The following is a 14,499-nucleotide window of genomic DNA, read 5'->3' as shown; positions in this document are numbered from 1 at the left end:
TTACCTCGGATATCAACAGATGTTATAAATCCGCAATTCGACTATTTTTGTTTTCCCCGATCCAAGTCTGATTTCCTTTGTTCTTAATCTATATAATTTCAAATTAACCTTATTAAATATAATTTCATTCAATTTAATCCAACAACACAAATGGGAAAATTACTATTTTACCCCTGATATTTCATACTTTTACAATTTAGTCCTAATTGCACAAAACAAAAAAATAAACCAAATCTCACAACAACATAGTTGGGCTAAATTTTCAACATACTCATACTAGTCCATATATTTCATTTATTTTGCATTTGAGCCCTTAAATTTATTATTTTTGCAATTTAGTCCTATTAACTCAAAATCATCAAAAACTCCAATACAAAACATGTTAATCTAAAACATATTTTTAATATTTCATCATCAAACAACAAAAATCACAAGCTCTTATGAATGGCATAACTCAAAATATTCATCAAAATAAAAAATTTAAGCATGGGTCGGATAGTACTCGAAGCAACGATCTTAAAAACGTAAAAATTGTCAAAAACTGAAACCAAACTAACCTTGAATTTGGATCAACAATGGCTGAATATCATGTGCTTTCTCTTTTTCTTTTCTTTTACTAGTTTCAGTCAAATAAAAATGAATACATTCATGTTTTCTTTTTCTGTTTTATTATATGATAACATAGTATTCCATTTACAATTTTTAACCTTTTAATTTTAATATAAAATCATTATAATATAAAGCCATTATCGTCCACTACTCATAAATTTGGTCTAATTGCATTATAAATGCCTCCACTTATAAAGACAACAACAATTACGCACTTTCACATTTAACCACCAACTTTTCCTTTTACACGATTAAGTCCTTTTATTTAATCGGACACTCAAATAATAAAATTAAATCACGAAAATTTCACAGATATTAATTTACACATAATGAACATAGAAAATAATTTTTAAATATTTTTCTGACTCGATTCGTTGTCCCAAAACCACCGTTCTGATTAAGGACTAAATTAGGCTGTTACAGCAAAGGTGTTTTATTTTGCTGCTCTTGCCGTGTGGGAAGTTGGGGTTGACTGAAACAATACCTAGTTGGGTAATGTTTGAATTTGGTGGTTGAAGAGCTGATGGTGGAATGCTTTTAGGAGGAAAATATGGGACTTGGAAGTGTGGGGATTGTGTATCCAAATTTGTGGAGGGATATGGGGAGAAGGTCATGGTGAATTGAGGGGAGAGGGAGTGTTGTGCCGAATGGGGATTCTAGGTGCTCATTGAATTTCGCTTTGGAAAGATTTCGGTTTTGGTTTGGGTACTTTGCTCTCTACCTTGTTTTCTGTCAGTTTCTTTGGGGACGAATTGTGCTAGGGGTGTGAGTAATATCTTTTGTTTTTGGCTTATTTCAAGTATCATTTAGGTTCATTTAGGTTGTTGTCTTTGTTTTCCCTCTACATACACTTGTCTAATTAATTCTCATCTCTCCCTTACTTTCCCAAACCTTGGCCGAATATTGTTGAAGTGATTTCATGTTGTATTTTTCTTCTGGCCTTGCTCTTCTTCCTCTACCCCTTTTGGTTAATTGTTGCCGAATATTGCTTCATTTCCCCCTTTCTTTTGTTTTCAATTTTTGGCAATCTTGCTTTCTTCTCTGCCGACTTCCCTTCTCTATTTTTCCTCTCTTCCTCCAACAAGCGTGTGTTGGTTGAATATCATATGGTAAATCCCTATTTTGCTCCATCCCTTTCAGATTTTCTCCTCTTTTATTATCTTATTATTGATTCTCATCTCCTCTCTATTCTTGGTGGTGCTCATTTCGGTTCTTAGAACTTTTCGAGGAGTGAAGAGGTTTACAAGTGTTACAGAAGCGTTAGAAACCTTTCTCTCATCACTCGATTAAAGGTAATATTATTCTTGTCATCATGTTCAACCTGAGTTTTTGGGTTCTGTGTTTCTGTAAGCTGACATATGTTGATTTAAGCCATGTGTATGAACAATCGCGATTAATGAAGTCCGCTTGTAACACAGATATCCATCAAGGAGTTTGTTATCAGCCTTTGTCAGTAGTTTAAGCGAGCTAAACCACACTCGTTCAATCAAGGCAGGTATTAATATTATTTCAGGCTAAGCATTAAAAGAGGGTGATTAACCCTATTGATTAAAGGACTGACAGAGTGTCTTGATTGGATATAGGTTTGGTGCTCGTGGGCTTCTGCGCCTTTTCGCAAAAAAGGTGTGTGCATACTACCCAAATCATAAATCGGCAAAAACAAGAAAATGTGACCACTGACACCACACGGGCGTGCACTCGCTCGTGTGGTAATCCGAATGCATAAACATGGGTGTTTGGTCGTAGAGGCCATCATGAGTAGTTTCGTGGGCTTAGGCCATTTTGGGTCAAAATAGACCGTACGGGCCCCACACGGGTAAATCGCATGGATGTGTAGAGAATAATGGACTAGGCTGTGTATCCATGCAACCAAGGTCATTTTGGTCTATGTGGGCCATACGGGCGTGTGGGTCCACATGTGCCTGCATTATGGGCTTTAGGCCCATTTTCACTGTTTGACTGCTAAGGTTGCATGGGTTGCCTGAGACGACTGTAGACCTACTGTTGGGTTGGTAAGTATACCTAGACCCCAAATTGATAAAATAACTGTTATGCCCCTATATGGTAAAATGACTATTATGCCCATATGAGATGTATGACTGTAATCGAGCATGCCATTTTATACATATATTGCATACATGTATGATATGATGATATGTTGCATGGGGATGAGTTTATTATGATTGGAGGAAGTGTACTATACTGGCAGCTCTACTGTATATACAGTTTAGTGCCGCAACCGGTGCTATTTTGAAGTGTAGGGATGGGTGGGTCGATTTTATCCCCACATGGAATGTAAAGCTGGATGGAGTGAAGTGTAGAGGCTAGTTGGGTAGGATTTTTTATTGCACATTTGTATTGCTACTGTTTCTAAAATGGGCTAAGGCCCACACTGATACTGTTACTGTATTGGGCTAAGGCCCTAACTGAAAATGAACTGTTACTGAGATGGGCTTGGGCCCAGACTGTATTTGCCTACTGTATGATTGAATGTTTGTTACTTAGGGATTAGACACTGAGTTTTCATAAACTAACTGTACTACTTATCTGTGCAGGTAATCCCTAGGAGGATCGGTGCTGCAAGGGACTCGAAGGTGGCTACACAATCGTAGTTGCTTACACATTCGACTTTTTATTTAAAAGTAATTTAATTTGGGTATTTCAATGTAATAAGGCCTCCTTAAATTTTAAGTTTTTAATTTGAGGTTTTATTTATTTTGATTCATATCTGTTAATAGTAGGACTCAGGTTTTAAAAAGCTTTGGCACATATTTTAAAAGCTTCCGCACAAATAATGTTTTAAAAAGTAATAACAAATTAATATGATTATCGTTTTGCTAAACGACTTGAGTTTTAACAATGAACGAGACGTCCTAAATTTTTATTAAGATCACAAAGAGATTTAATATAGAACGGGTTTTTCAACGATATTATATTTTGCAAAAAACACTTCAAGGTGACATCGCAGATTTGGCCATAACGTCTGGGCCAGGTTTGGGGTGTTACACATCACACTATCCCTTGGGCTTCCCGATATATAAGGCATGCTAACGTTTGGTATAATGGCATGTATAAGCTAAGTAGGCATAATGATGAAATGTTTTGGTTGTAATTAGCCTTTGGAATGGTTGGTGTTAGTCATATTTTGATGTAGTTATATAAGGCCTTACCATGCTTGATGTGTGTATAGAAATGGTTGAATGATAAAAGTTACGTAAATATACTTATATGTTTATATGGCCAGTTAGGTAAGATTAAATACTTAGATAAATAGGATGTTATGACATGTATTGAACTTGAAATTGGCTTGAATTGAAGGTATTAATGTGACTTGTAATGGTACAAAAATTGGTTGGATAGGTTGATGCCAGGTTGGGTGAGAAATAAGGCTTGGAAATGGCCTTATTTTTTCTACGCAGGCGTGTGTCTTAGCTGTGTGTGACACATGGACATGCACACGGGCAAGTAGTTTGGCCGTATGTCCCCTGTATCATAAAATTTGAGAAACAGAATGCTTCGAATTGTTCACACAGGCAAAGACACAGGCGTGTGTGTCACACAGCCTAGCACACGAGTGTGTGGCTGGCCATGTGACCTAAATTAGAAAGTTACACGGGTATAGACATAGGCAGAGACACGGCCATGTGCCTAACATTGAATGCCCATACAGCCTGGGACACAGGTGTGTCATTTGGCCATGTGAGCCACATGGCCCGACCACACGAGTGTGTGTCCCTTGTACCTTGGAAAAATTTCCTGAGTTTTCGTGTTGGTGTTGACTTATTTCAAATGCATAAATTGGACCTCGAGGGTTCATTTAAGGGACAATATGATTGAATATGATTGGTTTCGGATATGAATAATAAATAACATGAATTAATTTTTTTTTTGTTTTGTAAACTCCGGTAAGGCTCCATAACCTTATTCCGGCGATGGGTGTTGGTTAGGGGTGCTATATTTATTGGTATCAGAGCTACGGTTTAGCCAATTCTTAGACTAACGTAGCAAGTATGAGTTTAGTTATACATGCCATTTTATAATTTATGATAGTATGATGTCTCTTGACCATTTTAAACATGTTTTTCATTTAGTAATGTCGTCCAACCGAGCTGAATCTGAGGAAGCTGAGAACAATGCTCAAGATTCATTTCAAAGAGCTACTTCCAATAGAAGGCCCATATCTAAGGATCGAGGTGAGGAGGCTAAAGAAGCCTCCTTTCAAATGATGAATGAATGGTTTATAGAATTTCTAATAACGAATCCTGCTGTACAACAACCCCCCTCCTGTTTCTCAATCGGTTCTTGATATACCACAAGGTACTGAACTTGTCAGATCTAGTAAGCCTTTAGTAGATAAAATTTGGAAATATAGGGTAGAGAATTTAGGGCCACTGTTGAAGATGATCCAGAAAGGGCTGAATTTTGGCTAGAAAACACCATCAGGGTTCTGGATGAATTATTTTGCATGCCTAACTAATGCTTGAAATGTGTTGTATCTTTGTTAAAAGATTTGACTTATCAGTGGTGGAATACTCTGATTTCTGTTGTACAAAGGGAGAATGTTACATGGGAATTTTCTGATTTCTGTTGTACCAAGGGAAAATGTTACATGGGAGTTTTTCTAAACGGAATTGAAAAAGAAGCCTGGATCAGAAACAGAAGGAATTTTTAGAGCTCGAATAGGGAAATATGACTGTATCTGAATACAAGTTAGAATTTTTCAGACTAAGTAAATATGCTAGAGAGTGTATCCCGACTGAAGTTACCATGTGTAAATGGTTTGAAGAGGGACTAAATGAAGATATTAAGCTATTAGTTGGGATTCTGGAATTAAAATAATTTGTCGTACTGGTTGATTAGGCACATAAAATCGAAGAATTAAGTAAATAAAAGAGACAGGCAGAGATGGAAGCCTGAACTTGAGTAAAAGATTTATGGGAAAGTCACAACCGTCAGCTTCTAAGAAATCAAATAAATCAACAAAATATCATGATCGTTCTACCACATCTGTAGGGTATTCTGGGAAAGACCAAGGCTCTCAGCGCTCTAATACGAGATCTCCAGCCTTATCAGTAGCAAGTGCTAAAAGTGTGGGTAATCCCAAACCCAGATGTAAACATTGTAATAAATGGCATTTCATTGAGTGCCACATGAGAAGCAGAGCATGTTTTAGATGTGGTTCTCTTAACCACTATCTCAAGGACTGCCTAGAAAGAATTGAAAAAGATGCTGTTCAGACTTCAAGGTCGAGTAACCCTACCTCGAGAGGTAGACGACCTCGTAACCTCGGTAATATAAGTGATAGCCGAGGTACAAGAAAAGATTCAACTACTAAATCTGAAGCAGGAGCACCAGCTAGAACATATGCTATACGTGCACGTAAGGATGATTCTGCACCTGATGTTATTACTGGTCAATTTTCTCTTCTTGATACTGATATTACTGCTTTGATTGATCCTGGTTCAACATATTCATACATTTGCACAAATTTAGCATTTATTAAAAAATATCTGTTGAATCCATTGAATTCGTGGTCAAAGTATCAAACCCCCTTGGCCAGTATGTGATGGTGGATAAAATTTGTAAGAAATGTCCGCTAATGATATGGGGTTTCTATTTTTTGGCTGAATTGATGTTACTGTCATTTGATGAATTTGATGTAATCCTGGGTATGGATTGGTTAACTCTGTAACACCCCTTACTCGAGATCGTCGCTGGAGTCGAGCACGAGGCATTACCAGACTTATCTTACTTTCCCTTTGGTACACTCTTTAAATTTTCCGTTGAACCACTTAGAATACTAAGGATACATGGGTATCTTTCCTTTTTAAACTTACCATTGCCATGTCTTGACATGGTCTTACATGGTATCCTTTCCTTATGAACTCACCATTGTCATGCCTTAGCATGGTCTTACATGGGATCTTTGCCTTATCCTAGTTTATCAATTCCATGTCTTGACATGGTCTTACATGATTTCCTTGCCTTGTAAAACTTACCAATACCAATGCCTCTTACTTGCTATCCTTAAACCCTAATGTCATGACATTTGCATCCTACACATTCCTAAGGTTCAACTGGGACTTTTAAGTATCATTTCTCTGTCAATTCTTACATGAATCATCAAGGAATAAATTTACGAAATAAATATATAGATGCTGAAAAATAACATCATTAATTATAAATAATAAAACATTGCATTTATTTACCGTAAACTTACCTCAATACAAAATACGATCAAATATTTTGATTTAGTCCTCAACCTTTTTCTTTCCTCGGTCTAACTCTAAATTTCGTTCTTCTTGATTTATAATAGAAAATTTAACTTATTTAATATTCACATTTATCAAAACAGTCCTTAACTCTAACTTTGGTAAAATTATGATTTTACCCCTAAACTTTTGCATATTTACACTTTTTCCCCAAGGCCCGGAAATGAAGCTTTATCACTAATTCTTATGTTTTATGACATGTTAATCATTTATTTACCTATGACAACATTAAATTCCCACTCTATCTTGTAATTATCACCATTAGGTATTTTTACCGATTATGTCATTTTACTCGTTTTCGCTTAAAATCACTTAGCTCAAGTCGTTTAACAAAATTTCAAGCTTCATATTGTACCATAAAACATCAAAATAAACACCTTTCACCTATGGGTATTTTTCCAAATATGAATCCTAGGTTAAATTATTGCTAGAATAAGCTAAATCAAGCTACCGAGACTTTAAAAATGTAAAGAACATTAAAAACGGGGCTTTAAATCACTTACTATGAAGCTTGGAAGCTTGACAAAACCCTAGCTATGAAGAACCTTTGAAATTTTGGCCTAATGAAGAAGATGGGCACATTTTTCCATCTTTTTCCCTTTTTTAATCTTTTAATTACCAAAATGACTAAAATACCCTTCATTAAAACTTTAGTTATTTTTTTCTATGTATGTCCATTTTTTTCCACGAAAACCTAATGGTCTAATTACCATTTAAGGACCTCTACTTCAATTATGCTCTTCAATTTAATCCTTTAGCATCTAAAGCTCATATTTATCAACTTTTGCAATTAAGCCCTAGTAGGTAAATTAAGCATGCTATCCATAAAATTTTCCATCGATACTCTAACACATGCATCTAATCACTCGATAAATTATAAAAATTAATCAGAATAAACTTTTCTATCTCAAATTTGTGGTTTCACAACTATTGTTCCATTTAGGCCCTATTTTGGGATGTTACATTTCTCCCCCTTTAGGGATTTTCGTCCTAAAAAATCTTACCTATGAAAAGATTTGGATACTATTTTCATATAACCTCTTCGAGCTCCCATGTAGCCTCATCTACCCCATGCCTATTCTACAATACTTTCACAAGTTCAATACTTTTGTTCCTTAGTTGCTTGACCTCTCGAGCTAAAATCTTTATCGTTTCTTTACCATAAGTCATATCTTACTGAATCTCAACCTCTGTCTGTGAAATCACATGTGAAGGATCAGAACGGTAACGACGTAACATGGACACAGGGAACACATCATGAATATTCTCTAACTCTGGTGGCAAAGCTAACCGATATGCTAATGGTCCAACTCTTTTTGTCACCTCAAACGGTCCAATAAAATGTAGACTTAGTTAGCCTTTCTTGCCAAATCTAAAGACTTTCTTCCACGGGGATACTTTTAAGAACACATTGTCACCAACTTGATACTCAATCTCTTTTCTTTTCAAGTCTACATAAGGCTTTATTCTATCTGAAGCTGCTTTCAAGCAATCTTTGATAACTTTCACTTTCTCTTCTGTTTCTTTAACTAAATCAACCCTGTAAATCTGATTTTCTTTAAGCTCTGTCCAATACAAAGGTATGTGACATTTACGTCCATACAAAGCTTCATAAGGTGCCATTTTCAAACTCGACTGGTAACTATTATTATAAGCAAACTCTACCAATGGTAAATATTTCTCCCAACTACCTTGAAATTCTAAGACAAAACATCTGAGCATATCCTCAAGTATCTGAATAACTCTTTCTAACTGACCATCGGTCTGAGGATGGAAAGCTGTACTAAAACTCAACTTTGTGCCCAAAGCTTCCTGTAACTTCTTCCAAAATCGCAAAGTGAATCTCAGGTCTCTATCTGAAATAATCGATAATGGTACTCCATGTAGTCTGACTATCTCTGAAATATACAACTCGGCCAACTTGTCAAGTGAATAATGCATACGAACTGGAATAAAATGAGCCAAATTCGTTAGCTTATCAATCACAACCCATACTGCATCTTTCTTTCTCAGTGTCAATGGCAATCCTATCATAAAATCCATGGCAACTCAGTCCTATTTCCACTCAGGAACAAACACAGGCTACAAAAGGTACCTGATGTTCGGCTATTACCTGCTGGCAGATCAAGCATCTAGAAACAAACTCTGAGATATCTCTCTTCATTCCTATCCACCAATACATTTTCTTCAAATCATTATACATCTTTTTACTACTTGGATGAATAGACAAGGAACTGCTATGTACTTCCTCTAAAATATTTCGAATAAGCTCATCATTCTTTGGTACACATATCCGATTTCTAAACATTAAACAACCGTCAGAACTGATCTGAAAATCTGACTCTATACCAACTCACATTGAGCTCTTTTGGCTTGCAACTCACTGTCATCTTTCTGAACTTCACAAATTTCTTCAAGAAATATTGGCTTAGCTCTTAATTCGGCTAAGATAGAACCATCATCTGATAAGGTTAAACTAGTGTTCAAAGCTCTTAATGCAAATAAAGATTTTCTACTCAAAGCATCGGCAACTACGTTTGCCTTACTCAGATGATAATCGATCACTAGTTCATAATCTTTAATCAACTCTAGCCATCTTATTTGCCTCAGGTTCAAATATTTCTAAGTCATCAAGTATTTCAAACTTTTACGATTAGTAAATATTTGGCACTTCTCACCATACAAGTGATGTCTCCAGATTTTCAACTCAAATACAATGGCAGCTAGTTCTAAATCATGTATCGAATAATTTTTCTCATGTGGCTTTAGCTGTCTAGAGGCATAAGCAATTACCTTTCCTTCTTGCATAAGTACACAGCCTAGTCCATTCAAGGACGCATCATTATAAGTCACAAACTCTTTACCCGGTTCTGGTTGTACTAAGACAGGAGCTTCAATCAACAATGCCTTTAACTTATCAAAACTCTGCTGACACTTTTCAGTCCATTCAAACTTGACATCTTTCTGTAGCAATCTTGTCAATGGAGTAGCTATCATGGAAAATCCCTCTACAAATCGTCTATAATAATCGGCGAGACCAAGAAAAATTCTGATCTCTGATACATTCCTGGGAGGCTTCCAATCAACAATGGCTAAAATCTTGCTCGAATCAACTCTAATACCTTCACCTGTGACTATATGTCGAAAAAAACCAACTTCCTGTAATCAGAACTCACTTTTTCTAAACTTGGCATAAAGCTGATTATCTCTTAAAGACTGTAAAACTGTTCTCAAATGCTTGAATGCTAGTCTTATCATGAGAATAAATTAAGATATCATCAATGAACACAACTACAAATTTATCCAAGTAAGATCTGAAAATTCGATTCAGTAAGTCCATGAAAATGGCAGAAGCATTAGTCAAGCCAAATGGCATCACAAGGAACCTATAATGGCCATACCTAGTCCGGAAAGTAGTCTTCGAAACATCTAACTCTTTAACTCGCAACTGATAATATCTAGATCTCAAATCTATCTTGGAGAACACAGTAGCTCCCTTCAATTGATCAAACAAATCATCAATTCTAGGTAGTGGATACTTGTTCTTAATAGTCATCTTGTTAAGTTACCGATAATCTATGCACAATCTCATCGAACCATCTTTCTTTTTCACAAAGAGCACTGGTGCACCCTATGGTGAACAACTAGGTCTTGCGGAGCCTTTCTCTGTCAGTTCCTGCAACTGAACTTTCAATTCTCTCAATTCCATAGGAGCCATTCTATAAGGAGCAATAGAAATGGGTGTTGTACCCAGAACCAATTCAATACCAAACTCAACTTCTCTGATAGGAGGCAAACCTGATAGTTCTTCTGGAAACACATCAGAAAACTCACATACCACAGACACATGATTCAATTTTCAACTCTGGATATTTAGTATTCAACACAAAAGCAAGATAAGCTTTATATCCTTTTCTCAAGCATTTCTGAGCAGACATAACAGAAATCATGGCAATTGAACTATCTGATTCATCTGAATTAACCCGAAGAATTTCACCATTTTTGCATTTCAACTCAATGAATTTATTTCCACAATTCACTATCACGTCATGCACAGTCAACCAATCCATACCAAGAATCACATCAAACTCGTCAAATGGCAATAGCATGAGATCGGCCGGAAAACAGTAACCTCTAATCATCAAAGGGCAATTTTTACATACTTTTTCTACTAATACATACTGACCCAATGGATTCGATACTTTAATCACAAATCCCATAGACTCTATGGACAAGTTCATACTAGGCATCGATTTCATGCAAACATAGGAATGGGTCGAACCCAGATAAATCAAAGCAATAACATTAACATCATGAAGAGAAAATGTACCCATAATTACATCGGGGGAGGATGCCTCTTTACGAGCACGAATAGCATAGGTCCATGCAGGTGCTCTAACATCTAGTCTTGCTGCTGAATCTCTAGATGCACCTCTACCTACCCCTATTCCCGAACTTCTCTGAGATCTGCCTCTAACGGGGGCATTGCCTGATCTTACACTCGGTATTACTTCTCTTTTAACCATCTTAAGACACTTCAGAATGAAATGATTCAATGCACCACATCGAAAACAACCAGTCTCAATTGCTTGGCATTAACCTGGATGACGTCGACCACATTAAGAACACTCAGGTCTATCAGGCTGAATACTGTCAACACTCGCAATTGTAGTGGTCTGAGCTTTCTGACCCATAAATCTTCTACCTCTATTTCTGCTAGAATACCTTGCTGAAATATTAGATCTCGTAGAGAACTTTCTAGGCCTCTTAGATGTAGACTGAAATGACTTGCTAGTTTGTCTTTTCTTCGTGTCTTGCATCTCAATTTCAGCTTTACCCTTTCCTTTCAGCAACTCCTCTACCTTACAAGCTTTTTCAACTAAAATAACAAACTCTTTTATTTCTAAAAAACCGACTGATAGTCGAATATCATCATTGAGCCCATCTTTAAATCTCTTGCACATAATAGATTCAGTAGAGACAAATCTATAGTATAATTACTGAGTCTGACAAATTCACATTCATATTCAGTCACTGTCATCTTACCCTGCTTTAGTTCAAGGAATTCTTTTCTTTTCTGGTCGATGAGCCTCTGATTAATGTATTTCTTACGAAACTCTTCCTGAAAGAAATCTCAAGTAACCCTACTTTTCGGTACTACTAACACAAGTGTCTTTCACCAATGGTAGGCCGAGTCTCGTAAAAGTGATACAACACACTTCATGCACTCTTCAGGTGTGTTGGATAACTCATCAAAGACCCTGATAGTATTCTTGAGCCAAAATTCAGCTTTCTTTGCATCGTTATCTTTAGTAGCCCAAAACTCTTTGGCCCCTTGTTTCCTAATTTTATCAACTAGTCGCTTCTCTCTTCTGACTGTAACTGTGATTGGGGAAGCTACATGGGTAGTCTGAGAATCATAAGGGGGTAGAGGTCTAACGGCCAAATTTGTACAAACAAACTTGGCAAACCATTCATTCATAGCTTAGAAGAAGGCTTCTTGAGCCCCTTCTCCCTGACTAACTGTAACGGGCCTTTCACTACTATCTAGTGGCACCATCCCTTTTGCGGGAGCGGGTGCATTACTTTCTACATCATCTGCACCAACTCGTTCAGGATACATAACTATAAAAGAAAAACATTTTAAAATCGTTAAGAGTCATCAAACTATCAAAATATAAGTATGGCATGTATAGCTAGACTCTTACACATACTGAATATTCTGAGAATCGACTAAACTCTTGCTCTGATACCAATAAATGTAACACCCCTTACCTGAGGCCACCGCCAGAGTCGAGCACGAGGCGTTACTAGACTTATCTTACTTTCCCTTTGGTACACTCTTTAAATTTTCCATTGAACCACTTGGAATACTAAGGATACACAGGTACCTTTCCTTTTCAAACTTACCATTGCCATGTCTTGACATGGTCTTACGTGGTATCCTTGCCTTATGAACTCACCATCGCCATGCCTTGGTATGGTATTACATGGGATCTTTGCCTTATTGTAGTTTATCAATACCCTGTCTTGACATGGTCTTACATGATTTCCTTGCTTTGAAAAACTTACCAATGCCATGCCTGGGCATGGTCTACCTTGGCATGGTCTTACTTGGTATCCTTAAACCCTAATGTCATGACATTTGTATCCTACACATTTCTAAGGTTTAACCGGGACTTTTAAGTATCATTTCTCTGTCAATTCTTACTTGAATCATCAAGGAGTAAATTTACAAAATAAATATATAGATGCTAAAAAATAACATCATTAATTATAAATAATAAAACATTGGATTTATTTACCACAAACTTAGCTCGATACAAAATTCGATCAAATATTTTGATTTAGTCCTCAACCTTTTTGTTTCCTCTATCTAACCCTAAATTTCATTCTTCTTGATCTATAATAGTAAAATTAACTTATTTATTATTCACATTTATCAAAATATTCCTTAACTCTAACTTTGGCAAAATTACAATTTTACCCCTAAACTTTTGGATACTTACACATTTTTCCCAAGGCTCGAAAATGAAAATTTATCCCTAATTCTTATGTTTTATGACATGCTGATCATTCATTTACCTACGGAAACATCAAATTACCACTCTAGCATGTACTTATGACCATTAGGTATTTTTACTAATTCCGTCATTTTACTCGTTTTTACTTAAAATCGCTTAGCTCAAGTCGTTTAACATAATTTTGAGCATCATATTGTACCATAAAACATCAAAACAAACGCATTTTACCTATGGGTATTTTTCCAAATATGAACACTAGGTTAAATTATTGCTAGAATAAGCTAAATCAAGTTACCGAGACTTCAAAAATGTAAAGAACATTAAAAACGGGGCTTGGAATCACTTACCATGAAGCTTGGAAGCTTGAAAAAACCCTAGCTATGAAGAACCCTTGAAATTTCGGCCTAATGAAGAAGATGGGCACATTTTGCCATCTTTTCCCCTTTTTTAATCTTTTAATTACAAAATGACTAAAATACCCTTCATTAAAACTTTAGTTATTTTTATATATGTATGTCCATTTTTTTCCATGAAAACCTAATGGTCTAATTACCATTTAAGGACCTCTACTTCAAATTATGCTCTTCAATTTAATCCTTTAGCATCTAAAACACATATTTATCAACTTTTGCAATTAAGCCCTAGTAGGTAAATTAAGCATGCTATCTATAAAAGTTTCCATCGACACTCTAACACATGCATCTAATCACTCGGTAAATTATAAGAATTAATCGGAATAAAATTTTCTATCTCAAATTCGTGGTTTCGGAACCACTATTCTGTTTAGGCCCTATTTTAGGGTGTTACAAACTCAGCATGATGTAATGGTAAATTGTAAATAGAAATATATTGTCTCAAAATGTCAGAATTGTGAATTGCTCCATGTTGAATCTCATAAACTGGATGGGTTGTTTAATGTGATCTCAGCTATCTCAGTACAAAAATATATCAGAAAAGGGTATGATGCCTATCTTGCATATGTATTGGACACTAAAGTATCTGAATCAAATATTAAGTCAGTGTTGGTTGTCTGTGAATATCTTGATGTGTTTCTAGAAAGGTTATCTGGATTACCACTGAACAAAGAGGTTAAT

This window comes from Gossypium hirsutum, chromosome A06 (assembly GCF_007990345.1).
Source record: "Gossypium hirsutum isolate 1008001.06 chromosome A06, Gossypium_hirsutum_v2.1, whole genome shotgun sequence".
NCBI lineage: Eukaryota > Viridiplantae > Streptophyta > Magnoliopsida > Malvales > Malvaceae > Gossypium > Gossypium hirsutum.
This window is presented reverse-complemented; position numbering follows the sequence as displayed.